The following is a 14,401-nucleotide window of genomic DNA, read 5'->3' as shown; positions in this document are numbered from 1 at the left end:
CAGATTGATTCCTCCAGTTCCATTCTTCTTTCTCAGGATTACTTTGGCTATTCAAGGTTTTTTGTATTTCCATACAAATTGTGAAATTATTTGTTCTAGTTCTGTGAAAAATACCGTTGGTAGTTTGATAGGGATTGCATTGAATCTATAGATTGCTTTGGGTAGTATAGCCATTTTGACAATATTGATTCTTACAATCCATGAACACGGTATATTTCTCCATCTGTTTGTGTCCTCTTTGATTTCTTTCATCAGTGTTTTATAGTTTTCTATGTATAGGTCTTTTGTTTCTTTAGGTAGATATACTCCTAAGTATTTTATTCTTTTTGTTGCAATGGTGAATGGTATTGTTTCCTTAATTTCTCTTTCTGTTTTCTCATTGTTAGTGTATAGGAATGCAAGAGATTTCTGTGTGTTAATTTTATATCCTGCAACTTTACTGTATTCATTGATTAGCTCTAGTAATTTTCTGGTAGAGTCTTTAGGGTTTTCTATGTAGAGGATCATGTCATCTGCAAACAGAGAGAGTTTCACTTCTTCTTTTCCTATCTGGATTCCTTTTACTTCTTTTTCTGCCCTGATTGCTGTGGCCAAAACTTCCAAAACTATGTTGAATAGTAGTGGTGAGAGTGGGCACCCTTGTCTTGTTCCTGATTTCAGGGGAAACGCTTTCAATTTTTCACCATTGAGGGTGATGCTTGCTGTGGGTTTGTCATATATAGCTTTTATTATGTTGAGGTATGTTCCTTCTATTCCTGCTTTCTGGAGAGTTTTAATCATAAATGGATGTTGAATTTTGTCAAAGGCTTTTTCTGCATCTATTGAGATAATCATATGTTTTTATCTTTCAATTTGTTAATGTGGTGTGTTACATTGATTGACTTGCGGATATTAAAGAATCCTTGCATCCCTGGGATAAAGCCCACTTGGTCATGATGTATGATCATTTTAATATGTTGTTGGCTTCTGTTTGCTAGAATTTTGTTGAGGAGTTTTGCATCTACGTTCATCAGTGATATTGACCTGTAATTTTCTTTTTTTGTGGCATCTTTGTTAATTATTAAAAATTCAAACATATGGAGGCTAAACAACACGCTTCTGAATAACCAACAAATCATAGAAGAAATCAAAAAAGAAATCAAAATATGCATAGAAATGAATGAAAATGAAAACACAACAACCCAAAACCTATGGGACACTGTAAAAGCAGTGCTAAGGGGAAGATTCATAGCATTACAGGCCTACCTCAAGAAACAAGAAAAAAGTCAAATAAATAACCTAACTCTACACCTAAAGCAACTAGAGGAGGAAGAAATGAAGAACCCCAGGGTTAGTAGAATGAAATTAAGTTTTAACGAAAGCTTCATGAGGGCTTATGAGAGTCACTTAGGTGTGTTGCTGAGGAAAAAGTGCACAGTTTAAAAGTTGAGAATCGTTTCATCCGGTGGACGCACTGGAGACCTGGGTCTTCCCTGCTGGCTCAGCGGCGAGGAATCCACCCGCCAGGCAGGACACTCGGCTTTGATCCCTGGGTGGAGAAGATCCCTTGGAGGAGGAAATGGCAAACCCACTCCAGTACTCTTGCCTGAAAAGTCCCATGGACAGAGGAGCCTGGTGGGCTACAGTCCATCATGAGTCAGACACATCCGAGCGACTCAACAGGAACACCCGAGAACTTAAGCCTTTCAGGTAGCTCTAAGGGACTGTTCCGAAGAGGTACAGGAGTGGCCAGGAGGAAGTGAAGTGGTCGCTCAGTTGTGTCTGACTCTTTGCGGCCCCGCCCCCTCTGCCTTGGACCGCCAGGCTCCTCTGTCCACGGGATTCTCCAGGCAAGAGTACTGGTGTAGGCTGCTGTTTCCTTCTGCAGGGGATCTTTCCAACCCAGGGAAGAACCTGGGTCTCCCGCATTGCAGGCAGACTCTTTACCATCTGAGCCACCAGGGAATCCCAGGATGTAGAGGAGTTTTTGCAAAAACAAACAATCAAAAAACAGGTAGTTGATCAAGAGATTCCCAATAAAAGGAAACAACCAGATATCTCAAGTTAACAAATGCAGAGCTTTCCTACGTACGGGTTGATGCAGAATCATTCCTCTGATGGGCACCTTAGCTCTCCAGGGCCAGCGTCCTGCTTTTCTGCATCCTGAATCCCTTCCGGGCGCACAGCTGGGGGCGGCTGCAGCGGCTGCTGGCTTGATGGTCCCCCATCCCTTGTTCACTGACATGGCAGGCGGCATTCATTCACCCCAAGTGTTAAGGTAATACTGCGGATATGATGGGCTGCTGGCAGGAGGCCGAAGGAGATTTAAAGGCCGTCCACATTTCCATCACGATTTCTTCCAAAGTAGAGATTTTTGAAGGTAGGACTTAATTTGCATGTAGAACTCATGTTTTCAGTGTCTCCCCCACTTTCAGCATTCCCTTGCTGTTCCTTCTGTCAGTTGAACCCTGGCTTCCTTTGGAGAGCTCACCCATTTCCTTGGCATGCCATTGTGCTTGGGCAGGTCTTCATGGACAAAGATCTCCTTCTCACCAGGTCCTGGGGTTGTGCCTGGATGAAACTCCTGGGGGCTTAACTCAATGTCTGCCCTTAAAAGGGGCCACTGGAGGCTTTGCCGCCCTTCCCCAGAACAGCCCTGGTGAGATGGGGACGCTGCTGGTGGGGCGGGAGCACAGGCCCACAACAGACACAGCAAGCAGCCTCTCGACCTCGCTGGATGGGCCGTCATGACTCAGGAAGAGAGGGAAACTGAGTCACACCTGGGAGCACAATCGAGGCTGATTCTACAGTGACAGATAACTGGCCCATCACTCCATTTGGGGAGAATGGGAAGAAATGCCATTGACTTAGCATGCATGTGTGCAACCCACTCCAGTGTTCTTGCCTGGAGCATCTCATGGACGGAGGAGCCTGGCAGGCTACAGTCCAAGGGGGCTGCAAAGAGACGGACATGACCGAGTGACTGACACTTTTTCACTTTTTTGAAAGGAATGCTTTGCAAATGTGATGCCAGAACGGTGAGGTGAGCCAGATACGGAATTGCAGTTTGACCCCCGAGGGGCTCTGGGGGCTGTCACGATGCCCCGTGTGGCTTGGGCGGGGAGCACTGCTGCCTTGGGGGGAGGTCTGCAAGGCTGAGCTTGAGCCCTGAGGGAAAGACTGGACTTCAACTGAAAAGGGCTTGTTCCTGTGATTCCTTGGACTTTTCTGTGTTCAGAGGAGGTGTGGGCAATGGTGGCCCAGGGCACGGCTCTCACCAGGCCCTCCACCTACAGCGTCCCTGCCCGCCCGGAGGGTGCAGCTCTGGTGTGCGGTGGCCTCGATGGAAGTCTGCGGGGCGCATGTGGGGAGATGGTCTCCCCGCTGAGCTGTTCGGAACAGAGTGGGAGGCACCTAGAACTGTGCTGGCTGGGGTCTTCTTGGCCCAGGTGGGCGGCGTCCTGCAGGTATATCCTCTCCGATACACTGGTGTGAGTCCGTGCGGACCTTTATGTCACTTTCCAGATGTTTGAAGTGTTTCACAGTTGTTGTTCAGTTGCCAAGTTGTGTCCAACTCTTTGTGACGCCATGGACTGCAGCACGCCAGGCTTTCCTGTCCTTCACCATCTCCCAGAGTTTGCTCAAACTCATGTCCATCGAGTCGGTGATGCCACCCAACCATCTCATCCTCTGTCTCCCCCTTTTCCTCCCGCCTTCAATCTTTTCCAGCATCAGGGTCTTTTCCATTGAGTCAGCTCTTTGCATCAGGTAAACTTTGAAAAAATGAGCTGAAAAGAAAGAAGCAAAAGCAGGAGCAGAGGAAATGGGACTGAGCTCCTCCAACTTTGAGAACCGGCCACGTACGGGGGAGACAAAGACCCCTGGGAGGGGACAGCAGCAGCCGGAACTCCAGGAGAGGTCAGCTGAGGACAGAGAGCAGCTGCCTGGGGAGGCATGAAGCTGCAGAGAGAAAGGGGACACTTTCTAAACACCTGATTCTCCTCTGTTTCAAGGCCTCATAGACAACGGTTCAAATTTACAGAAAAAGTCATCAATGAGCTTTGAGATGATTTCCTTTCCACTTTACTCTATAGAGAGATTTCCATAGGAGAGACTCTTGTAGGAGCAACGTGAGCTAGCACATCTTGGTGCCCACAGCGTGAGTTAGAACCAAAGGGTGCCCGCCTGGTGAATCTGCAGAGAGAGGCTGGGATGTCTGTTCACCAGAGCGGAATCCCCAGGGCGAGCAGCTCCCCAGTCAGGTGGTGGGTCCTCCCGTGTGGGATGAATCACTGCACGTCCCTGGGGGCAGCAGAGAAGGGCTAAGAAAGCGTCCAGTGGCCCTGGGGCCCCGACCCCGGCCCAGGCTCAGCCCCCAGACTCAGCTCCCGCCCGCAGCCAGCAGCGGGGAGAGGGCTGGGCAAGCGCCCCAGGGCCGTTTTCCTTACCCGGCCACGTGAACAAGCCCTAAGGCGCTTATAGCCCAGACGGACGCATTCGGTGCTGATTTACACGTTTCCTTCAGCCTGGGGAGTCCGCTTCTCACTCATTTGACAAGGGCCCTAGCTTGTCGCTAGCATCTCAGAACAAAGCGCCCGAAAAAGTGTACAGGCTTGGGAACTGTGGACACCAATAGGAAAAAAAAACCTGCTTTAAATCAACCGTGGGCGACTCTGACCCCGTCACTTGGGGCAGTATGTCCCCCTGGAAACTCAGAAGGCCACCATTAAGCAAAGCTTCGGAAAAAATGAATCACTCCTCTGAGATGCCAGGAGACGTTGAAAAATCCTTCCCTCACAGGTGCCCTGGAGCCTGCGGGCATCCCTTCCCACTCGTCTCTCCCTCTCACCCCCCAAACTCTAGCGTTCACTCCGCAGGAGGCGCCCGGGAGCCCAGGAAAGACCCCATGTCCCAGCGAGGCGTTAGCTCACTCCGCCTTCTGTCTGCGCCACCTGCATCTACTGCAGGCGCATCCAGCTTGCCTGTGGCACCAGCACAGCGCGCTAGGAAAGACCTTCTCAGCAGGGACACGCGGGACTGGACCCTCTGGAAGAGAAAGCGCTGCCTCTTACAATGCATTCAAAGGGGAAGGTTACTGAAAAAAGCCCCAAGCCAAAAAAGAAGAAAAGAACGACCAAACAACTCAGAGTCAGGCATTTGGTTGTGTCCAGATTATTCTTCCAGGCTTCCCCGGGGGCTCAGCTGGTAAAGAATCTGCCTGCAATGCAGGAGACCCTGGTTTGATCCCCGGGTTGGGAAGATCCCCTGGAGAAGGGAAAGGCTACCCACTCCAGTATTCTGGCCTGGAGGATTCCACAGACAGTCCATGGGGTGGTAAAGAGTCAGACATGACTGAGCGTTTTTCAGTTCTGTAGATTCTTCTTCCAGCTCTCAGTTCTCTCAAAAGGAAAATCAGGGGCTCATGTGCTCACCGAAGTCTCTCCCAACTACAGATAATTTTTTAAGGTCTTAATCTAATCTAGTTTTGTCCACTATTTTGTCCTTCTCATGGTCATGCTCAGCCACGTCCTGCTCTTGGCAACCCCATGGACTGTAGCCCACCAGACTCCTCTGCCCATGGGATTCTCCAGGCAAGAACACTGGGGCAGGTTGCCATTTCCTTCTCCAGGGGATCTTCCCGACCCAGGGATGGCACCTGTGTCTCCTGCGTCTCCTGCATTGGCAGGCAAGTTCTATAGCCCTGGGCCACTGGGGAAACTCTCTTCAGTTTAGGTTACTCCATAAACAGAAATTGCCAGACAGAGAACTTTTCAGACAACCTGAAGTCTTTTGTTTTTGATTTTGCTTTCAAGTAAACATATCTAAACTTCAAAACCAAGCAAAAAGAAACATATGTACATCTTTAAATTTGGCTGTGCTGTGCTTCGTCATTTGGGAGTGTCTGACTTTGCCAGCCCGTGGACCACCAGGCTCCTCTGTCCATGGGGTTCTCCAGGCAAGAACACTGGAGGGGGTTGCCAGTCCCTTCTCCGCTGCGTCTTTCCAACCCAGGGATTGAACCCAGGTCTCCCACATTACAGGTGGATTCTTTTTTTAAAATTAATTTATTTATTTTAATTGGGAGCTAATTACTTTGCAATATTGTAGTGGTTTTTGCCATACATCGAGGTGGATTCTTTACCATCTGGGCCACCAAGGAAGCCCTAAAATATGGCTGCCTCAGATCAAGTCCAACCATCACATAAAGGAGACCAAGATCAGCAAATCATGGGCTGTTCCAACGGAGGCTCCCGCAGAGGCAGTTCATAAAGCATGCTTGCATTTATTCTTGCTCCCAGCCTGCTTCAGCAAAAACGGAATCATTCTGGTGGGAACAGACATCGGTGAAACGAGGGCTTCACACTCCAAGCACGTAGGATGCAGGAAAAGCATCATCCCCAGAGTAGAAGACAGCCAGGAGCTGGAGCGCCTGGCCGATCAGAGCACGTGGCTTAGAGAAAGGCCACACGTGTCCTGACGCGAAGACTACTGTGGGCCCAACCAAAGTTCTCCCCACCGGAGACTCGGCCCTGGAGCCAGCACTCTGTGATGTCTGAGAGGCAGAAGCAAACCACCCACCTGATACGTGTGGACACCAACCAGTGAATAGACTTAAGTTTCAACCATCAACCACTGTACCACTTTGAGAGGCAGATGTGGGAGCAGCACCCTTTCAAGCAGCACCCTTGATATGAGCTAATCAAGGAGAAGACATTCTTCTTTGGTTTCCCTGGTGGCTCAGAGGGTAAAGAGTCTATCTGCAGTGCGGGAGACCCAGGTTCGACCCCTGGGTTGGGAAGATCCCCTTGAGAAGGAAATGGCAGCCCACTCCAGTATTCTTGCCTGGAAAATCCCATGGATGGAGGAGCCTGGTAGGTTACAGTCCTTGGGGTCGCAAAGAGTTGGACACGACTGAGCGACTTCACTTCTTACTTCTTAAAATTGAGATGATGCCTTTCAGCGCTAGGATGCTGCCTTTGAGGGAAATGCTTACAGTGCAGTGGATACAGACCCCTGCTCGGTGTCAGCTGACTCGTCTGAGAGGTGTGTGCTAACGCTCTGCCTTCCACTCCAGCGGGGCTCCATGCTGGGCTCCCTGAGCCCCCGCTAAGCAGCCCAGTCTCTCCGGGAATGGACACTTGAGGCAAGCAGCTCGGAGCTCCTCGGGGCATGGGAGGGAGCAACCCAGCACCCCCGTTTCATCACCCGCAGAGCCCAGAAATGCAGGAACTGATGGGGCTCCCTGCAGGAGACCACCGGGGAAGCGCCTGGAAAACGCCTCTCTTCTGCACGGTGAGGGGGCGCAGGGCAGGGCCTGCTTCTTGGAAAGCAGCCCCTGGGAAAGAACACATTAAAGAGCTGAAAGCCTCTCTAGCACTAAGCTTTCTACCAGGAAACATTCAGGATTTCTCCCGCTTCCACAAGTGTGTTTCCATCTTTTGCTTATGCTCCCTCTCTGTCACGACTTGCACAGATGGATGCTCTAAAACTTAGGGCACGGAGCTTGGGGCCAGCAGCGCTCAGCCTGCAGTGTTGGGCTCCTGTGTTTTCACACTGCGACTAGACAGGCCAGGCTGCCAGTAGCTTCTTAGGAAGTGCTAGCTCCTTTGGTTACCTGTCTCTTAGGGGCTGGGAGAAATATCAATAGCCTCAGATATGCAGATGATACCATTCTAAGGGCAGAAAGTGAAGGTGAACTAAAGAGCCTCTTAATGAGGGTGAAAGAGAAGAGTGAAAAAGCAGGCTTGAAACGCAACATTAAAAAAAATGAAGATCATGACATCTTATTCCATCAGTTCATGGGAAACAGAAGGGGAAAAAGTGGAAGCAGTGACAGATTTTATTTTCTTGGACTCCAAAATTACCTTGGATGGTGACTGTAGCCATGAAATTAACAGACACTTGCTCCCTGGGAGGAAAACGATCACAAAATGAGACAGTGTATTAAAAAGCAGAGATGTCGCTTTAGCAACAAAGGTCCACATAGTCAAAGCTATGGTTTATTTCTGTAGTCATGTACGGATGTGAGAGTTGTACCATAAAGAAGGCCGAGCACCAAAGAATTGATGCTTTCATGTTGTGTTGCTAGAGAAGACTCTGAGAGTCCCTTGGACTGCAAGGAGATCAAACCAATCAATCCTAAAGGAAATAAACCCTGAATATTCATTGGAAGGACTGATGCTGAAGCTGAAGCTCCAATACTTTGGCCACCTGATGCAAAAGGCTGACTCATTGGAAAACACCCCGATGCTGGGAAAGATTGAAGGCAGGAGGAGAAGGGGACAACAGAGGATGAGATGGTTGGATGGCATCACCTACTCAATGGACATGAGTTTGAGTAAACTCTGGAAGATGGTGAGGGACAGGGAAGCCTGGCGTGCGGCAGTCCATGGGGTTGCAAAGAGACAGAGATGGCTTAGTGACTGAGCAACAACAGATATGAAAGCAGTGAATTTAAAATGTTTCTCTACACACTACTTGGAATCTTCTAGGGTCCTTCCCTTGTTTCAGAAGCCCTAAAAAATGAATAATCTACTTTCGAAAATAAAGGTCTATTTATGTAAGTCTATGTAGATCTGTAGAGATTTTGAAGATTTTTAAAATAATAAATATAGGATAACAAAATTTACAGCTAAGGGCATCTGGGGAAAAGAACAATGAGCATAAAAAGGAGTGAAACCAGGGCTCTGAAATGAGTGGTCTGTTAGACATAAGTTCCCAATTTTATTCAGTAGAAAAATTAGCAGAACAAACCATGAATGTTTACCAGTTATAGTGCTCACAAAATTAAAAAAATAAAAAAGGGCTTCCTGGTTGGCTCAGTGGAAAAGAACTTGCCTGCCAATGCAAGAGACAGAAGAGATGGGTTTGATTCCTGGGTCTGGAAGAGCCCCTGGAGGAGGAAATGGTAACCAGTACTCTTAACTGGGAAATTCTGGGACAGAGGACCCTGGCGGCCAAAGTCCATGGCTGAACAAGCACGCACGTTGTACCTGGAGCACGACTGTTCTATTTCAATAAGTTTACTCTTTCTTCAGATATTCTGGAGACTTCTGCCACTTTCTATTCACATACTCTGAGTAGACCTCATGATTACTACCCACCTTGTAGGAGGTGCCTGGTACATTTCACTGTGCTCTATCTGATTCATTGCTATCCTGTTTCAGGAAGCGGAGAAGGTGGGCGAATCCAGGGAGCGGCTGATCGTTTGTGTGGTCCGCAGACTGCTGAGCAAAGCCAGAGAACATTGGTCAGAAAGAAACAACAGGGGCAGATGAAGGGCACTGGCCAAGGAGTGTCTAATTCTTTGATATTAAATGAGCAACTTGAAATATACATCGATTACAAGTTAATGTGCATTACGATGATAATATCCAATCCTTTGGCTGATCTCGCAACCATCTTCCTGAGATATTGCTGCCACTGTGGTGTATGTGTTTGCTTAAAACGAGTTTCTTCTCCTTCCTATCAAAAGTCAGTTAGTAAAAGGGACGGGAGGAATGGGTGGGTGAAGCGTAAGGTGTGATTAAATGCCAGCGTTTGGTTTTAACTGCCAAGGCCCCCAGCTTGGCCTCAGAAAAGCAAACTAAACCCACTCCAGGAATCACTGCATATTAAGGAGAAACTGCAGCCTCCGGGGGCCAATGTGATCCAGTCTGTGACAATGCAGGGCATTAAGGCTGTTGCATAGGAAAGAACAAGGCTTGGGGTTTTCCAGGGCAGGATGTGTGGGCTGAATGGCTTTTTATTTGATTTTGTCTTAATTTCCTGACTATGCAGGCAACAGTGGTGAGCTCTGAGGGCCAGGGGTGGGAGGAGCAGAGCTGCAGTTGGGTCCCGATGCACTCAGAGAATTACAGAAGGTGGGGAGGAGGGCGTTGAGGGAGGTCGTTTTGTGGAGCCGAGCTGGATCTGTGTCTAGGAGCGAGGCACGAAGGGTCAGCTCCACGCTCAGGGCTGAGGCCACTTGACACGTTATGTCCAGGTGGCTGGAAAATGCTTTGTTTTCAGGCTGGGCTGGCCCTCCACTGGGAGGCCTTTGTTCTGCAGTTTGTATTAACACTGGGAAGGAAGGACCTTGAGGGGCTCAGGCGTGGATGTGGGATGATTTAGCACATTCTCCATTGCGGTGTGATCCAGCAATCCCCCTTGTGGGCGAGTATTCAGACAAAACTCTAATTCAAAAAGGTGCATGGACCTTAGTGTGCATTGCAGTGATGTTTACAAAAGTGAAGACATAGAAACAACCCAAGTGTCCCTCAGCAGATGGTTGGATAAAGAAGATGTGGTACATACACATAATGGAATATTATTCAGCTAAACAAAGCATGAAGTAATGCCATTTGCAGCAACATGGATAGACCTAGAGAGTATCATACTGAGTGAAGTAAGTCAGACAGAGAGAGAAACATATCATTTCTATGTGGAATCCGAAGTATGACACAAATGAATGTGTCTATAAAACAGAAATAGACTCACAGGCATAGAGGAGACTTGTGAGGGCTAAGGGAGATGGGTAGAGGAGGAATGGCGTGGGGCGTTGGGATTAGCGGATGTAAACTCGTACACAGAGGATGGATAAGCAGCAAGATCCGGTGAATAGCACAGGAACTGTATTCAGTATCCTCTGACAAACTGATGGAAAAGAACACGAAAAAGGATGTAGAGATAGGTCTAACTGAATCACTTTGCTGTACTGCAGAAGGTAACGCAATGGTGTCAATCAACTATATTGCAGTTGAGGAAAAAAGATAGACTCCAAGAAGAAGGATCAGTCCCTTTAGGGGGTTTCAACTCCAGAGTGACAGGTACAGCATACCCCGAATCCCACACTGCGCGTCACAGCCCCGCCACACGCCAGACAAGGGACAGTCATCAGGGTCATCTCGCAGCGGATGCGGCCACAGGCGGCGGTGCTGCGAAGGGGAGAAGGCGGAAGTCCTCGGTCATCTCGCAGCGGATGCGGTCACAGGCGGCCGTGCTGGGAAGGGGAGAAGGCGGAAGTCCTCGGTCATCTCGCAGCGGATGCGGCCACAGGCGGCCGTGCTGGGAAGGGGAGAAGGCGGAAGTCCTCGGTCATCTCGCAGCGGATGCGGCCACAGGCGGCCGTGCTGGGAAGGGGAGAAGGCGGAAGTCCTCGGTCATCTCGCGGCGGAAGTCCTCGGTCATCTCGCGGCGGATGCGGCCACAGGCGGCCGTGCTGGGAAGGGGAGAAGGCGGAAGTCCTCGGTCATCTCGCGGCGGATGCGGCCACAGGCGGCCGTGCTGGGAAGGGGAGAAGGCGGAAGTCCTCGGTCATCTCGCAGCGGATGCGGCCACAGGCGGCCGTGCTGGGAAGGGGAGAAGGCGGAAGTCCTCTTCTGAAGGGTGACTGGCAGGAGGCGGGCATCGAAAGGCTTGGAGCCGCCATGGCCCCTGACCTACAGCCACACTCAACTACATCACACACACACACACACACACACACACACACACACACACACACGAGTGAACCCCGAGAAGGTAGGTGCTTTGTAAGGAAGAGACACTGGGGGAAGGCTCAGGAGTCTCCTGAAATACACAGCGGACAGTTTCCATTCTGCCTGAAGTACGGGGCTTCTCTACCGTGTCAGGCATTAATCTCCTGAGGTTACTTAGGAAGTAAGGAAATGAACTGACTCTTGCTTTCTGTAATGTTTTCACTCCCCTTCTTTCCCTCCTTGAGAAGCGCGGATCATCACTGAAGTCATCAGAAACTAAAGAAAATTAAACTCTTGGAAGAAAACATAAACACACATTTTTCATGACCTTGGATCAGACACTAGTTCCTTAGCTATGACACCAAAAACACAAACAACAAAATTAAAAAAAAAATAAATTGAACTTCATCAAAATTAACTTTTTCCTGTTTCTTTTTATATTTTAAAATAGGAAAGTATGATAACACATTTATGAGAGACTAAGCTACATTTAATTCTACTAGATATTACAATTATTTTTAAGTGGATAAATTAAGATTTTTAGTTGGGAGTTTAAATATCAAATTCTCAAAAATTAATAGAATGAACATACAGGAAAGTAGAAAGATACAATAGACCTGAAAAGCTCCAGTAACCAACTCAACATAATTAAGATTTATACAATTTTCACACAACAGTAGAATACAAATTCAAGTTCCCATGGACTACGAACTAGGAGACATTAGAACATATCCAGGGACATAAACAACGTGCAAACATTCATAGTCTAAAGGTACTTAAATCATAGGAGTCTGCTCTCATCACTGTAGAATCATGTTAGAAAACAACATCAAAAAATATTTAAAAATAACCCGTATATTTTCAAGTACAATATGACATTTACCAAGAGATCCCTTTGACTTAGCCACTGAAAGCCTCAGTAAAGTTAGAAGGCTGAAAAATCACTGAGGGTGATTGCAGAGAAGAAAGTATTTACATGAGAAATTAACACCGAAGATTAACTTTTGTTCTTTAAAGGACACCATTGAGAAGGTGAAAACATAACTCTCACAATAGGAGAAAGTATGTGTAAATTATGTATCTGATAAGAGGTTTATATCCTCGTACATAAAGAATTCTTATAATTCAAGAATAAAGAAACAAATAGCCAAGTTAAAAATGGGCAAAGGACTTGTCTCCATTTATCCAAATCAAGTACACAAATGTTCCACTGGTGTATTCAAAGATATGCACATCATCAGTCATCAGAAAATGCAAGTCAAAACCATACTGAGATGTGACTGCACATCCATTAGTATGGCTAACATAAAAAGAAAGACATTAACCTTTGCTGGTGAGGATGTGACTATGGAGCCCTTAAACATTGCTGGTGGGCTTGTTAAAATGGTGCAAGTTCTTTGGAAAACCGATTGGCATATTAGTTCCTCAACATATTAGACAGAGGGTCACCCTAGGACCTAGCTCTCTACTACTAGCTCCAAACCTGCAAGAAATGGAAACACATGTCCACACAAAATTTTGTGCACAATTGTTTATAGTAGTATTATTCACAATAATAAGGATAAAAACAACCCGAACCTCCATCAACTGATGAATGGATAAACACAAGGTGGCATTTCTATTACCTGCAACAAAAAGGAATAACACAGTGATGCATGCTACGATGAGGACGAACCTCAAAAACGTGACTGAGTGAAAGCAGTCAGACACGACGACCACAGAGGCAGGATTCCTTTTACAGGAAGTGGAGTCAAAGTCATATAGACAGGAGGTAAGTGAGTGGTTGCCAGGGCTGAGGACTCAACTGTGACTAGCATGGGATTCCTTTGAGGATGACAAGAGTGTTCGGGAATTAAACAGCTGTGGCGGTGGCACAACTGTGTGACTATATGAAAAAGCGCTGAACCGTACACTTCAAAAGGATACATTTTATCATATGGAAATTATGTCTTAATTGTTTTTTTAAAAGAGCAAAGAGGAAGAAGGCATACGGTATGCACGAGCTGTTTGTAAACAAGACAGTGGGAGTCATATTTAAAAGCCAAAGCTTTGGATCATCAAACATTTCAGCTCCCAAAGTAAACTTTTTGGGGTGTTACGGGTGATGGGTTGGTGCATACGGCTCAGTTGAACCGGTGGGTGGATGGGCGATACATGGAGTAGAGCATGGAGTCGGGGGTGGGCCTGGCCCAACTTTTTGGGGTTTCAAGCCCAAGACCGTGAGAGATCCAGCCCCAACTGGGGGTCCTGGACCTACTGCTCAATCCCAGCCTTTGACGGGTCAAGCAGCAAACAGGCGAGCCTCTCCCCACCCTCTTCTCCCGACCCTTCCCCAGTACAGATCCCACCCATTAGCAGGTCCCTGTGACTGCAGGGGGCTCCTCTTGTATTTTCTTTAATTTCGGTTCAGTTCAGTCACTCAGTCGTGTCCATCTCTTTGCGACTCCATGGACTGCAGCACACCAGGCCTCCTTGTCCATCACCAAGGCCTGTAGTTTACTCAAACTCATATCCATTCAGTCGGTGATGCCATCCAACCATCTCATCCTCTGTCGTCCCCTTCTCCTCCCACCTTCAGTCTTTCCCAACATTAGGGCCTTTTCAAATGAGTCAGTTCTTCGCATCAGGTGGCTAAGGTATTGGAGTTTCAGCTTCAGTATCAGTCCTTCCAATGAACACCCAGGACTGATCTCCTTTAGGATGGACTGGGTGGATCTCCTGGGACTCTCAAGAGTCTTCTCCAATACCACAGTTCAAAAGCATCTATTATTCAGCACTCGGCTTTCTTTATAGTTCAGCTCTCACATCCGTACATGACTGCTGGAAAAACCATAGCCTTGACTTTAATTTGCTTATTGTTTTTGGCTGTGTGGGGTCTTGCACGGGCTTTCTCTGGTTTCGGCGAGTGGGGGCTACTCCCTGTGGCTCCTGGTGGCTTCCCTCGCTGCAGCTCCACGGCTCTA

The sequence above is a fragment of the Odocoileus virginianus genome, chromosome 14 (assembly GCF_023699985.2).
Source record: "Odocoileus virginianus isolate 20LAN1187 ecotype Illinois chromosome 14, Ovbor_1.2, whole genome shotgun sequence".
In the NCBI taxonomy this organism is placed as follows: Eukaryota; Metazoa; Chordata; class Mammalia; order Artiodactyla; family Cervidae; genus Odocoileus; species Odocoileus virginianus.
Note: the sequence above shows the minus strand (reverse complement) of the source record.